This window comes from Eriocheir sinensis, chromosome 9, assembly GCF_024679095.1.
Source record: "Eriocheir sinensis breed Jianghai 21 chromosome 9, ASM2467909v1, whole genome shotgun sequence".
Lineage (NCBI taxonomy): Eukaryota > Metazoa > Arthropoda > Malacostraca > Decapoda > Varunidae > Eriocheir > Eriocheir sinensis.
Window position 1 is genome coordinate 9,413,139 of NC_066517.1, and position 15,127 is coordinate 9,428,265.

A 15,127-nucleotide genomic window follows, 5' to 3' on the forward strand; every position below is an offset into this window, starting at 1 on the left:
GTTGTTGTAAACAAGACAAACATATTCGCTGCAACTATAATATACGACTTTCCAATTAGGGAAAATATTTTCTCAGGTTGTTTTAACTGAACCGCAACTATTTGTCACGCCAAATTTGGAAAATAAACATATTTTTCCTCGAAGGTCTGAGTGAAGACACAGGGAAGACCTTGCCTTCCCTTCGTCTCTCCCACAGACCTTCGTTCCAAAAATGCTAGTGACTATAGGTACGCACCGTCCTTCCCTTCGATCTTCGTCGCTAAACCTTCGTGACTCTTGGTACGGGCCTTAAACATGCTGAATTGGGCCCAAGTTACTCTCGTTGTGGTATATATGGGGGATGAAGGGGTGCTGCAGGCTTATCAAAGAGTCTCCCATGGTCTCACTTTGTTTCCCTATTGTCTCATTAACACCAGAGAGTAGTTCATCATGCTTTCTAATAACGAGTTCTATTACTCTCCCCACCATATTACATACATGATGATACACACACCACTTCCTCAAAAAAAAAAAAAAAAAAAAAAAAAAAATAATTGTGGATAGCCCCCATCTGGAGGGGGACCACAGATGTACCCAGATTGGACTAACTTTTTTGGTGGTGCCCATAAGAGGTGTCCTGATAACTCTCCCAACTTTCTCTTCATAAACTTCTGCACCATTCACAGTCTTTGCTCTAATTTACATTCTGTTGAGCACCACCTCTCCTGCTCTGAACCTCACCTCTTCCTCACCGAAACACAGGTCTTGGAAACACAGGTCTTGGAGGCTACTGACAGTAATCTCTTCTCTGTCCCTCCTACTATCTCTATCCTAAATTTCAACCCAGAGCTGGATTATGAGTCCACACACACAGCTACATCACTTGCTATTGTTCCCATGACCTTGAATCTTCATAGTTTTCCATCATCTGGCTAAGACGTAATTGTCATTCTGTTACTAAAAATTCTTGTCTGTGCTGTTTATCTCTCACCTAACTCTACCAACTAAGTAAAATGCCTTGACTATTTGAATTCCAAAGTGAGCACATCTTAACCCACTCTCCCATCTCTGAAATCCCCATTCTAGTAGACTTCAATGTTTACCATCAGCTTTGGCTTTCATCCTTGTTCACTGACCAGCTTGGTAAACAAGCCTACAACTTTGCTCTCCTCAATGATCTAGAGCAGTTGGCTCAGCACCCTACACGTATTCCCAACCGCCTTGGAGATACACCCAACATTTTAGATCTCTTCCTAACCTCTAACCCTTCTGCTTACTCTGTCAAGCTGTGTGATTGGGCTCCTCTGATCACAGTCTGTATCCTGTCCTATCGCTCCTGTACCCTGTACAGCCTCAGGATCCACCGAAGAGGTGGTGCTTCTGGCATTTCACTTCAGCTCAGTGGGACAACCCGAGGTTGTACTCTTCTGAATTTTTGTGGAAAGATTATTGCTTCCAGGAGAGAGACCCCTCTATGTGTGACCAGGGCATCACTGAGGTGATTGTCTCTGGGATGGAAGCACACATTCCACATTCTTTCTCTACCCTTCATGCTAAAAAGCCTTGGTTCAATCACACTTGTTCTTGTGCTATTAAAGATAGAGAGACAAGTCACAAAAGCCTTCGTATTTGTCGGAAATTTTGTATAAAATTTACCTCTTGTTGAATCATATACATTTTCAACAAAGACAGAAATGACAAACCATAATAATGTAAAGTTTATGCTGCATACTTCTTAAGACACCGTTTTGTCATCCACTCCTGGGCCTCCCTCTTCTCACCACCTTTTACCATATTCCACTTTTTCCATTTTTGCTTTGTACGGTACCTCTTTTGATCTTGCAACTTACTAATAGAAAATCAATTCTACCTGCTAAAACTATGGATGACCAAAATTGCCTTTGCAGCTACTAGTTGCAAGCAGTGGCGGTGCCATGAAATTTTCATTGGGGGGGCTGAGGGGGGGCTGGGGTAAAATGTGGAGGGGCCTCACAAAATGTCATCAGAGTGAAGAAATAAAATATATAGACATGTGTAATTACGTAGTTAACATGACAGAAAAGAATGATTCTATATGAAGTTAATACAATCTGAGGAAGAATAGTAGAAGTTAGAGCATGGCAAACAGCCCAAGAACTTTAAATCATGATGTTACTTTAAAACTATGCGCCTGTTCTGGTGATTGGCAGCAAATGTGTCTATAATAGCATCAATGTTCAGCTGTTTGGCCCTCCTAGAATTAATTGATATTACAGCAAGGTTGGTTGCTAGTGCAGTTGTTGCCACTGCTGTTCCTCAAGTATGTCTTGCAGAGCTTCAGACATGAGAAGCTCCTCTCACAGGCAGCTGAGGTGACAGGGAGGATCACTGCAATGCAGACAAGTTTATGCAGATCCATGAAGGCGTCCTTGTATGGCTCCAGCATGGCTGTGAGCTCCAGTGGTGTGGACACTTCCTGGCCCTTTTCTCTCTTCCTAGCTATGAGTCTTTTCAATAGGCGCACCTGACAATACCATAGCTGATCCAGGATTCAGGACGTTTCCTAAGTTAAAGAAGGTAATGTTATACTTGTATTTCGTAAAGAATCCTTATAACCCAAAACTAGCTAAAATTATGGGTATTCTTTTTTTTAACACAACATTCAATAAACAACAGAACAATAATATGAAAATACGTATAGCTACCGTTGCCAGATTGTTGTACTCAGAGCATAGTATTTAACGGTGTTTGATGCCTAACTATTGCCAAGAAACATCAGAATCTTACTCTTTTAACGATAACTTTAAATTAGTTTCGTTTTTGAAGCCCAAAAGACAGTTTTGGGGCAGGAAGTCGGGAAATATAATTGGCTGAGTATGACAATCTGGCAATAATCTGTGGCCGAGGCAGCAGCAGCCTGCTATATTGCGGGTGTCAGATACCTAAAATAGCATACTTTTACTGCGTAAAGTAGGTGATGTCACTTATTGTGACTTCGTGAGCTTTCATATTTATCTATTTGTGTATATTTCATGGTGGCAAAACTTAAATTACTAGTTTCATTTTTACTAGTGACACAAATTTGTGACTGTTTATCACAATAGAATTTCACTCTAATAAGTGAATCAGGCTCCACAGAAATATTACCAGTGTGTGTATGAATGAATACAAAGATAAGCACATACTTTGATTTACCTCTAGGATGTCTCGTGGATCATTAATAAATAAAAACAAAATATCCGGCTAAGCTACTCTTTAGCCATTACCTTTAATGGCGCCCAAAAAACAGTCCCTCCGCCAAGTTTGTACCCCACATTTGGTAATGTCAGGTGCGCCTATTGGTGGACCTCCACTGGAAGATCATCCTCTGCCACTTCATAATTGGCTGCCATTCCGGACAGCGCTTCTTTGTCCAGAAATGAAGTATGTTTTGGGTTCAAGGCAGTAGCACTTATCAGAACATTGCAGGCATTAGATGAGAATCGCCTGGTCAGCTCATTGAGCATTCTATCTATGATGGCATAGAAGGACTTTCTCCTATAACATAGTTCCCTAATTCTTCAAAGGGCTGTTTGCCTGTTGAATTCTTGTATTGCAACACCCCAGACCAGAAAGAGAGATACTCTGTGCACATCACTGATATGTACAGTATATTATTATTCAGATCAGTGGTGCACATGCCCCCATGTAATGCTATGCACTTATAGAAAGAAAAAAAAAGCTGGTGCAACACTAGATTAGTAAATCAGGTGAGTTCTGTAATTCTGGCAGCAATACTGGGGGGCTGAGGGGGGGCTTGGCTCATTATTGGGGGAGCTCCAGCCCCCCCAAGCCCCCCTCCCCTTGGCACTGCCACATATTTTTTTTTTTTTTTTTTTCTTCAACAAAGGAGACAGCTCAAGGGCACAAAAAAGTAAACAATAATAAAAAAAAAAGCCTGCTACTCACTGCTCACAAAAAGAATCCAAAGAGGTGACTGAAAGAGAGGTCAATTTTGGGAGGAGAGGTGTCCTGATACCCTTCTCTTGAAAGAGTTCAAGTCGTAGGCTGGAGGAAATACAGAAGAAGGAAGATTGTTCCGGAGTTTACCAGCGTGAGGGATGAAAAAGTGAAGATGCTGGTTAACTCTTGCATAAGGGATTTGGACAGTATAGGGATGAGCATGAGTAGAAAGTCACGTGCAGCGGTGCTGCGGGAGGGGGGGAGGCATGCAGTTAGCAAGTTCAGAAGAGCAGTCAGCGTGGAAATATCGATAGAAGATAGAAAGGGAGGCAACATGGCGGCAGAAATTAAGAGGTAGAAGACTATCAGTAAGAGGAGGAGAGCTGATGAGACGAAGAGCCTTAGACTCCACTCTGTCCAAGAGAGCTGTGTGAGTGGAGCCCCTCCACTTATGAGATGCATACTCCATACGAGAGCGGACAATGCCCCTGTATATGGATAGCAACTGTGCGAGGGAGAAGAACTGGCGGAGACTATACAGAACACCCAACCTCAAGGAAGCTGATTTAGTAAGAGACGTGATGTGAAGTTTCCAGTTAAGATTTTGAGTTAAGGATAGACCGAGGATGTTTAGTGTTGAGGATGGTGACAGCTGAGTGTTGTTGAAGAATAGGGGATAGGTGTTTGGAAGATTGTGGCGAGTTGATAGGTGGAGAAATTGGGTTTTTGAGGCATTGAAGGACACAAGGTTCCTTTTACCCCAATCGGAAATGATAGTAAGGTCCAAGGTTAAGCGTTCTGCAGCCTCCAGCCTGGAGTCATGTAATTCCTGTTGAGAGGGTCTTCTGTTGAAAGAAGTTGAATAATGCAGAGTGGAGTCATCAGCGTATGAGTGGATAGGACAGTTTGTTATGGAAAGAAGATCATTGATGAATAACAGGAAGAGAGTGGGTGATAGGACAGAGCCCTGTGGAACACCACTGTTGATAGGTTTATGAGAAGAACAGTGACCGTCTACCACAGCAGAGATAGAACGGCCGGAAAGGAAATTGGAAATAAAGGAACAGAGAGAAGGATAAAATCCGAAAGAGGGCAGTTTAGAAAGCAAAGACTTGTGCCAGACTCTATCGAAGGCTTTCGATATGTCTAGTGCAACTGAGAAAGTTTCACCGAAACGGCTAAGAGAGGATGACCAAGAATCAGTTAAGAGAGCAAGAAGATCACCAGTAGAATGCCCCTTGAGGAACCCATACTGGCAATCAGATAGAAGGTTAGAAGAGGAAAGGTGCTTTTGAATCTTCCGGTTAAGGATTGATTCAAAAGCTTTAGATAGACAGGAAAGTAAAGCTATAGGGCGGTAGTTTGAGGGATTGGAACAGTCACCCTTCTTAGGCACAGGCTGTATGAAGGCGTACTTCCAGCAGGAAGGAAAGGTAGATGTTGATAGGCAGAGGCGAAAGAGTTTGACCAGGCAGGGTGTCAGCACGGAAGCACAGTTTTTAAGGACAATAGGAGGCACTCCATCAGGTCCATAAGCCTTCTGAGAGTTGAGGCCAGAGAGGGCATAGAAAACATCATTAGGAAGAATCTTAACAGGCATAAAGGAGTTGGAGGGGGGATGAGTAAGAGGAATATGCCCAGAATTGTCCAGAGTGGAGTTGTTACAGAAAGTTTGAGTGAAGAGTTCAGCCTTAGAGATAGATGAGACGGCAGTGCTGCCGTCTGGGTTAAGAAGAGGCGGGAAAGAGGAAGAAGTGAAATTGGAGGAGATATTTTTGGCTAAGTGCCAGAAGTCTCTGGAAGAATTAGAGAAAGCAAGGTGTTGACATTTGCTATGGATAAAAGAGTTTTTGGTAAGTCGAAGAATAGATTTGGCATGATTCCGGGCGGAAATGTAAAGGTCATGGTTAGCGGGAGTTTGAAGGCTCCGGTACCTTTTGTGACCTGCCTCTATCTTTGACAGCACGAAAACAAGCGTGATTAAACCAAGGCTTTTTAGCATGGGGAGTAGAGAAAGTACGTGGAATGTATGCCTCCATTCCTGAGACAGTCACCTCTGTGATGCGCTAGGCACACACAGAAGGGTCTCTATCCTGGAAGCAGTAATCATTCCACGGGAAATCAGAAAAGTACATCCTCAGGTCATCCCACGGAGCTGAAGCAAAATGCCAGAAGCATCGCCTCTTCGGTGGGTGCAGAGGGTGTACAGGAGCGATAGGACAGAATACAGAAATAAGGTTGTGATCGGAGGAGCCCAACGGAGAGAACAGTTTGACAGAGTAAGCAGAAGGGTTAGAGGTAAGGAAGAGGTCTATTATGTTGGGCCGGTCTCCAAGACGGTCGGGAATATGTGTAAGGTGCTGAACCAACTGCTCTTGGTCATTGAGGAGAGCAAAGTTGTAGGCTTGTTCACCAGGCTGGTCAGTGAAAGAGGATGAAAGCCAAAGCTGGTGGTGAACATTGAAATCTCCCAAGATGGAGATTTCAGCAAAGCGAGAGTGGGTCAAGAACTTTAGAGTTCAGGTAGTCAAAGAATTTTACATAGTTAGTAGAATTAGGTGAAAGATAAACAGCACAGATGTGTTTAGTAATAGAATGACAATGAAGTCATAGCTAGATGGTGGAAAATTCAGAAGAGTCAAGGTCGTGTGCACGAGAGCAAGTGATGTCGTTGCGTGCGTAGACGCAACATGTAGCTTTGGATTGAAATTGAGGATAGAGATAGTAGTAGGGAACAGAGTAGAGATTGCTGTCAGTAGCCTCAGAAACCTGTGTTTCGGTGAGGAAGAGAAGGTGAGGTTTAGAGGAGGAGAGATAGTGTTCCACAGATTGAAAATTAGAACGAAGACCGCGAATGTTGCAGAAATTGATAAGAAAAAGGTTCGAGGAGTTATCAAGACACCTCTCAGGTCGGCAGCCAGAAGGGGAGTCTTCCCTAGGGGAATTTGTGTTCCCCCCCCCCAGGTGGTTGCAAGAAAAAATATACAGTCGTCCCTCAAATAGTACGGTTTCCAATTGTACGGTTTCGGTTTTATATGGATTGTCATGGAAGAACTTTTTTAGGATTTTTAAATTTCCCGCTCGTCGCACCAAGTGGCCTTGGCGTGAGTGGCAACACTTCTACCAAAACACCTGCTGAAAGCACCTCAAAGCGTTCGAGAAAGGTGTTCATCTTGCAGAAGAATTCAGATTTCGGAGAAGTTATGCTTCGGGATGAGTTACGTTGCGGTAGGGAGAGCATACCACGTGAATGAGAGCAGTGTTCGCTGTATCTATCATAATGTAAAAGAAATTCTTGCCGCAGTAACTGCCAGTGCTTCAAGAGTGCTGCAAGAGTGGAGATGAAGGCCGTTCTTTTACTAAGACTCGTCGTTGCTATGGTGACGGGGTCTCACTCGCAGCAAAATGGCATATGCTGATCTTCTTGCCAGTGCGTTTGAGAGACCACCCTTGGCGATGTTTAACATGCATTACTAGCTGTCCTGGCTGATGAACTCCTTACAACAGACGATGAAAAGGAAGCTCCAGTGGTTATGGTGGTACAGTGAGGTGAAATGCAATGGAAACACTTATATGTCTTTATTTGGGCCGCCATGTTTGCTGATGACGTCATCGCAGCACAAAGGCACTCCACCTCTCTAAGCCGAGAGCCAGCGGACGTCCCGAGTTGGCAACCCGTGCTGCAGCGTCACGCGTTTGAGAGAACCCGGGACGTCCCGGGCGCCCAGACCACCCGGAGCCCTCTATCAAACGCTATTGTGCGCCTCTCAGTTAAGTCTCGTCGTTCCCATGGCAACGGCGTCTCACTGGCAGCAGAGTGGCGTCTGCTGCTCTCTCTCTAGTTGTTCTGGCAGCAAAATGGCATCCGCTGATCTTTCTGACGACGTTTAAACATGCATCACTACCTGTTCTGGCCGACGAGCTCATTGCAACAGAGGATGAATAGGAAGCTGCAGTGGTTATGGTAGCACAGGGAGGTGAAATGCAATGAAAGCACTTATTGTGTTTGTTTGTGCCGCCATATTTGCTGATGATGTCATCACAGCATGGAGGTGCTCCACCTCTGAAAACCGGGAGCCAGCGGACGTCCCGAGTTTAGCAACCCGTGCTGCGGCATCACACGTTTGAGACGTCCCTGGTGCCCCGAGTTGCTCTCTCAAACGCGCGGACGTGCCGAGTTGGCAACTCGTGCTGCCACGTCATGCGTTTGAGAGCACTCAGGACGTTCCGGGAGTTCCGATTCCTTCTCTCAAACGCAGCCCAGGGAGTCTTTTATGGGGAGCACTAATTCGAATAGTACGGGGGTCCTGGGTCTTTAACCCCCATACTATTTGAAGGACGACTGTATTTACATATATTCATAGATAACTAGTGTTATGAATTCATGTTTATTCAGTGTACTAAGTGCATCCTTGTTTTTATTTAAGGTGACAGAAAACACAGAAAGAGCCCAGAAGAAAGTTAACCCGGTAGCAGCGGGGATCATGTTTCTTAACCCTTTCCTTTGCTAAGTGCTCGCAATGAGACTCCCCTCAGGCGCGCTCGGGCACCCCAGCAGTAAAAGGGGATCTCTTTTAACTGCTGTATCTCAAAAACTATTCATCACAGCTACAAAACAAAAACACCATTGGAAAGAGGAGGCCAAGATCTATAAGATTTGGTAATGTAAGCCTCTCCTGCGAATGTACAGGCACGTTCAGGGGGTGTTGCCTGTGAAGATGTACATTTACACGTACGCAACGGTCAGCCGTAAGGCAACTACTGAGTAGATCTCTTGATGATGGGGTGCTGGCAGGGCAGTATGGCCAACTGCAAAATTTACAGCTATTTGGTCAAAATATCAGTCATGTGATAGGTGAAGCTATGCAAAAATGCCGCTATATTGGACAACAACATCCACCAGTTGCTCGTCCATAGATTTTCCGCACTAGGCTGATATGATTTTCCACCAAATTACGTGGAAAACCCACTGAATTGGCAATGCTGTGGTGTGAGAAATAGTGTTGGAACACTCTCATACACAGGAAATTTGAGTGCGACTGGAGCTCGCAGTGAGCGTTTAGCACCACCGGCAAGTTACGCGAGTGCTCGCTGTGAGCGTTTAGCAACAAAAGGGTTAATGGTCCCTCCGAGCAAGAAAAATGAGAAAAAATCACCCCTCACACAAACCATTTCATAATATATATCAAAGCATTTGTGATCAGATTATGTATCATCTATTTTGGGGGGTTTATATCATGGCACAAATTTGGCCCATCGCTGCTACCGGGTTAAATTAGCTTATTCTGAAAGAAAAAGAATAGTCAAAACCTTTAACTTTTCTGCTGGTGACAAAGTGATGAGGAGAAACAACAGAAAAGCAGGCAGGAAGGGGAACAGACTCCAACAAGAATGGCTGGGCCCCTACACTATTGCTAAAATAAAGGAGTATGGTGCCTGCATCACTGAGGATGCAACTAAATCATAAAGATTTTGGGTTAATGTTAAGGACTTGTGACCATACTTGGCGAGAGATCAACTCTCACCTGATCCACCAACACCAACACAAACATATTGACTCCTCCATCACCACCATCACCAACACGATCATTAACTTCACCAACACCAGCATCTCCATTTCCTGATTCACCATCACCACTGTCTTCATTACCTAATGCACCACCATCACCATCACCAGCACGGTCATCAACTCAACCACCACAATCACCAGCACGGTCATCAACTCAACCACCACAATCACCAGCACGGTCATCAATTCAACCACCACCATCACCAGCACGGTCATCAACTCAACCACCACAATCACCAGCACAGTCATCAACTCAACCACCACCATCACCATCACGATCATCAATTCCATCACCAGCACAATCATCAACCCCACCACCACCATCACCAGCACGATCATCAATTCCATCACCAGCACAATCATCAACCCCACCACCACCATCACCAGCACGATCATCAATTCCATCACCAGCACAATCATCAACCCCACCACCACCATCACCAGCACGACCATCAATTCCATCAACAGCACAATCATCAACCCCACCACCACCATCACCAGCATGATCATCAATTCCATCACCCGCACCGTCATCACCTCAACCACCACAATCACCAGCATGGTCATCAACTCAACCACCACAATCACCAGCACAGTCATCAATTCAACCACCACCATCACCAGCACGATCATCAATTCCATCACCAGCACAATCATCAACCCCACCACCCCCATCACCAGCACGATCATCAATTCCATCACCAGCACAATCATCAACCCCACCACCACCATCACCAGCACGATCAGCAATTCCATCACCAGCACAATCATCAACCCCACCACCACCATCACCCACACGATCAACTCCACCACCACATGTTTCTTTATTATATGCTACAGCTCACCTCATTTACGAGCAAGCCAGTTTTGGTTGACACCATCAGACTCAGCAGTGACTGTAGAATCAAGATGTATTTTAAAAACTCGATAAAACAAATAAAAAAATGGTATTACAATGAGTTGAACCGTGAAGATGTTAAAAAATGTTTATAACATGTTTTACTTATGCTCGCTGTTTTCAACAGTTGTTCATTGATTGCAGAAATATATTTCTGCAGTCAATGAGCAACTGTTTAAAATAGTGAGCATAATGAAAACATGTTATAAACATTTTTTGAATATCTTCACAGTTCAACTCATCATAATACCATTTTCTTTTTTGTATTGACAAGCTTTTACAATACATCTTGATTCTCCAGTCACTGCTGAGTCTGATGGTGTCAACCAAAACTGGCTAGCTCGTATATGAGGTGAGCTATGGCATATAATAAAGAAACATGTCTCACTCGAGCATGCAAGACGTGGTTCGACATGAGTGTTAGCGGGAGGGCGGAGCAGCCAATCAGCTGCAAGCTTACCAATCTGCCTAGGCGCCAAGAATCTAGCTTAAGTGAACAGACTATAGCACCATTACCATCACCAGCACCATCACCCGAGTGTCAGGTGGTAGGTTTTGCTTCACACAAAAAATTCAGGCAGGTACAAAAGCCTAGTGACATGGTTTGTACATACTGGGGTGAGCCCCAAGTCTATTCAAAGTCTGCAGAATGGTAAATTAGTACATAGGGCTGTATTACAAGTCAAACCCGAGAAGTTTTGGGTCCCTACAAAGGTCGGTTTAGGGGCCATACTAAAAGTTCAATCCGAGAGGTTTCAGGTCCCTACAGAGTTCAGCAGAGGTGGGCGCGGTACTGAAAAATCAGTAGTGCAGTTGCAGTAGTGCGGTACTTCTTTCGGAGTAGTATGGTTGCGGTAGTGTGGTCCCATTTTTTTTTTTCCCCCCCAGTGCGGTACACGGTGTGCAGTATTGCGGTAGCGGCAGTCAAAATAAAAAAATACTTCAGTGCCTATCCTGGCTATCCAAACTAAGGAAGCATGCTTAAAATAGTACAATTGCCTTAATTTACAATAGATGGGGCAGAAAAGGACAGGGAGGGGGAGGGAAAGATATCTGTGTGGGACATGTCATTTTTTTTTTTTTTTTTTTTTTTTTTGTGGTCAATACTGCAACTTTCTGAGGGAGGATTTACATAGATAGATTTACATAGAAAATCAGACCACACAGACCCCATGGTCCAGACTAGGTGGCCTGTCCTTAAACCTAAGTGATTCTACATTAATCAGATGGCTCCAGAACGTTGCTTTTCTACTCTAGTTAATATTAAGTTCAAGGAAGTGACAGTCATGCTTGTTTTTAAAGGAGTCAATCGTGTTACACTGGACCACAGAAGGTGGGAGCTTATTCCATTCTCGCACTACAACGTTGGTGAAGAAAAATTTGGTGCTGTCTGACTTTACTTGTCTACATTTGAGTTTTATGCCATTGTTCCTCATTCGCAAAGTGTCATCGATCATAAACAATTTTGATCTGTTTACATTCGTGAAACCATTAAGTATTTTAAAACATTCAATCAGTTTTCCTCGGAGGCGACGTTTCTCAAGAGAGAACATGTTAAGGGTGGAAAGCCTTTCTTTGTAGGATTTGTTGCGCAAGGAAGGGATAATTTTGTTGTTGACGCTGAACACCTTCTAATTTAACAATGTCCTTTGCATGGTGGGGAGACCAAAACTGTACCGCATATTCCAAGTGGGTCTGACTAAACTATTGTAGAGCGGAAGTATTACATCTTTATTCTTGAATAAAAAGTTTCTTTTAATTCCCTTTATTTGCTGCATCGATGCATTGCTGTGAGAATTTGAGGTTTGACATGATTTTGACCCCCAGGTCCTTAACGCATTGAATGCTTTTGAGTTTGACGCCGGAGGGAGGGGACAGGGAAGGGGGAAGAGGAGAGATCAGCATCATGTGAGAAAGGAGGAAGTGGGGTGTGGAAAGGGAGGAAGGAAGGGTGGTGAGACCTTGAATAACAGTTGCAGTAGCCAGGGAGGAAAGGTAGGGAGGATATGGGTGTGTGAAGGGGAAGGGGAGGAGGGTAGGAAGGGGAGGAATTCTCCGGCGTTTGAATGAAAACGAAAGATTACTAATATAGGAAAGTCATGATGGGAACAGTGTGAAACATTATTCAAACTGTCAAACATATTAAGACAAAACACATCAACTGGTAATAGTGAGACATCGACCGTGGGAAAGCTCTAAGCACTGGCATCTCAGGCCTCAGTGAAGCAACCACGTGGAAATATGAGTCGAGGAAATAATGATAATAATAATAATGTAACTGTGGTATCAATATACCTCATTATACCTCATTGTTATTATGTAAAATATTAACATGTAAGGAATTTATATGGTGCTATAAGGGTAAATTTGTACGGTGCTATTAGAAGGCAACATAGGTGCTGTTAAGAATGCTTACATGCAGCCGCCAACGTTTGTTTGTTTGGGTTATGCGGGCAGCGAGTCTGTCATTTATAAGTGGAGTAGAATTGTGGATTCGGCGATGTGGAGCAGTGATTCAAGCCGTGGCACTGGAGGTCAGTATCTTTTGCTAATATTTCTATGTTATAACACAATGTTGAGCTATGTAGTGTACACATACTGTGTATAAGAGTGTTAAGAATAGTTTAAGCTATGAATGCAACAATATATGACTTATGCTTTGGTGCAAAGAGCCAGACTATGTATCATTGAGGCAGCACTTTCTTTCCCATAGTTTCACGGCACGACTGGGGCATGTACGGTGCACAAAATGGAGGACTCTTTGTCCAAAGCCATATCATAGGAATAAAGGGAAATTATATCAACGAAGTTTCCATGTCCTGCTGGCAGTCCATGCATGTCTGTGTGTCTGTGTAAACCAGCCCAAAAGGGTGACTGTTCCATGTCCGCTTCAGTGAAACTCCAAGGCTCTGCAGCTCTACAAGCTGCAGTGAAACTCCAAGTTTCTGCAGCCCAACAAGCTGCAGTGAAACTCCATGGCTCTGCAGCTCTACAAGCTGCAGTAAAACTCCAAGATACTGCAGTTACAATTAAGCTGCAGTCATAAGGATGCACAGCTCTGCAGTGACCTGCAGTAACCACCAACGCTCTGCAGTCAACTCCAAGGAACCTGCAGTGGCCTGCCATGTCTGTAACTTCACGCTGGTCATTTCATTGTTTCGATCTCCATGGATGAGTGAGGCAACACTCCTAGCAAGCACTTATAACCTGTCTGCATCCACTCATCACCTGCAAGTAAGGGGTTTCCAAGTTTTCTAAGTCACCGGCATTCAAGAAGTAAGAAGTAAACTCAGTGTTACATAAAGATTCACTTAGGTGATAATAAGTATAAAATCTTTTTACAATGAGTTCTAATGAGGATGCCACAGTTACTGAGGGTGACCCAGGTAAGGGCCAGGATGAGCAGGTGGATGAGGCAGCACGCAGTGTAAGAACGAAAACACAAACACAGAGAGGCAAAGAGTACACAATTCTGGTGTACAAGAGTAGGTGTTCAACAAATAAGCGTGCTTGGAAGAGGGCAGCAAACAGTATCTGTGCCAAAGTACAAGGGTCAAGTTGTATTAATGAATTACAGGATGTATAAAAGTTATGAATACAAAGTTTGAAGAGTTTTACAGTGCTTGTGAGAAATTAATTGGAGCTGATCCTCAATGTAATGAACAAATTACTCAGGAGTTGGATGACTGTGAGAAGTTTAACTTTAATGTAATCCATGAAGTTGCAGAGAAAATTAAAGCTCTGCAGCATGAAAATGATTCAGTAACATCTGATGATGACTTCAATGTTTCCAATGTTTCAAAGGGTAAACAAGAGCAGGCTGGAGCTAAGGCAGAGCCTGAGGCTGTATAAGAATGGAGTGAGTCAGTTGAACCCAAGTCAACTTGACAATGAATGGAAGGGAAAGGAGCAGATGCTTCAACAGTACCTAAACAATCAGCCTCAAACTCTTGCTGAAGTGAAAGCACAGCCAGTTAAAAGGGAAGAATTTAGTCAACAATTTGACTTAAATGAGGTAAAAGAAGAATTGCATAAATCTGTAGAAAGGATTTTTGATATGTTACCTAACAAGGAAGTTAACCCTCATACCAAGGTTTTCTCACCAAAAGTTGATTTGCAGGAACCTGACACACATGTGACCAACAATTCTGGTAGTCAGTCAAATGGCACTATTACCCAGCCTTCCCCAGGTTCAGTCAGTCAGTTAGATGCAATGCAGAGGATAGCAGAAATTATGTCAATGAGGCAAACCAGAGAAAACCTTCCACGTCCAGAACCAGAAGTGTTCAAGGGAGACATGTTAGTTTTCACAACGTGGTTAAAAAGTTTTGAAATTTTCATTGAGTCCAGAACTACTGATTTTACTGAAAGGCTCTTTACCTAGGAAGGTATACCAATGGTGAAGCCAAGGAAGCAATCAGTGGATTGCTTCAGTTAAATACTGAAGAAGCTTACATTAAAGCTAAGAAAACCCTGAAGGGTAAATTTGGAAATCTGTTTCTTGTGTCTAATGCCTACAGAAAAAAGTTATATGAGTGTCCAAAAATTCAGCAGAATGATGGCCCAGCACTAAGGAAATTTGCAGATTTCCTGGACAGCTGCAGGACAGCAGTGGAAAGCGTACCTCACCTAGTGGTCTTAGATGACTCACAGGAGAATGTCAAATTATTGAAGAAGTTACCTGTTTCACTAGTTGAGAAATGGAACACAATAGTGTACAAGTATGCTTCTAGAGGTGATGATGATAGTGATGATGAAGG

At 43.6% G+C, this 15,127-nt stretch overlaps 1 long non-coding RNA gene across 2 annotated transcripts in view; it reads left to right on the plus strand.

The window, feature by feature from the left end:
* LOC126995899 (uncharacterized) overlaps positions 1–15,127 on the plus strand; it is a 39,161-nt gene that overhangs the window by 11,867 nt on the left and 12,167 nt on the right. The window lies entirely within an intron of this gene.